Source organism: Cryptomeria japonica, unplaced genomic scaffold (assembly GCF_030272615.1).
Source record: "Cryptomeria japonica unplaced genomic scaffold, Sugi_1.0 HiC_scaffold_697, whole genome shotgun sequence".
Classification (NCBI taxonomy): Eukaryota; Viridiplantae; Streptophyta; class Pinopsida; order Cupressales; family Cupressaceae; genus Cryptomeria; species Cryptomeria japonica.
Window position 1 is genome coordinate 53,927 of NW_026729485.1, and position 611 is coordinate 54,537.

Sequence of the window (611 nt, forward strand, 5' to 3'; positions counted from 1 at the left end):
AAACAGAATCGGAGGATGCAGATTAGTTGAGGGCGGCTAAGTAGGGTGCTGCCTCCCAACCGTGCAGGGGTGTAGGCGGGAATTCATCAGTGAATTGAGAATACTTTCTTGTCCTCCCATCCGATTGTCCCATCCGAAAGAAGATAATTATCCCCGCACCACCGGTTGCCCAGTAGGGCGGGTTGAGCTCCTTTCCTTCCTCCCCGATACAATACTTTCTTTAACTCCCTGCCTCCTAAATAGCTAGTCGTTGGCCCCGTCTAGCCTAACTTCGGCTAGTGGGTGGGGGGCAAGCCGGATAGCCCACCGGGGGTAATGCTCTCATGCTGTTCCATCCTGAACCGGACAAGCTCCCCTTTCCGACAGCTTCAGAGCGGGGTCCTTCCCTGCAGGGAACGTCAGGAGGGCCCCTACTATTCTATGGGGTTGGGTTAACTCACTGTTCACGATCCGAGAATAACAACGGCGCTTTCTACCTGCCGCAGCAGGGTGCCATCCTAGTAAAACCCCCAGGCAAGCTCCCAACCCCACTAACCATATATTCCTCACCCTCGGATGAGGGGGCCCTTAGGTAGTTAGATTGTTCCCGTAGCTACTTAACTCCCTACCGG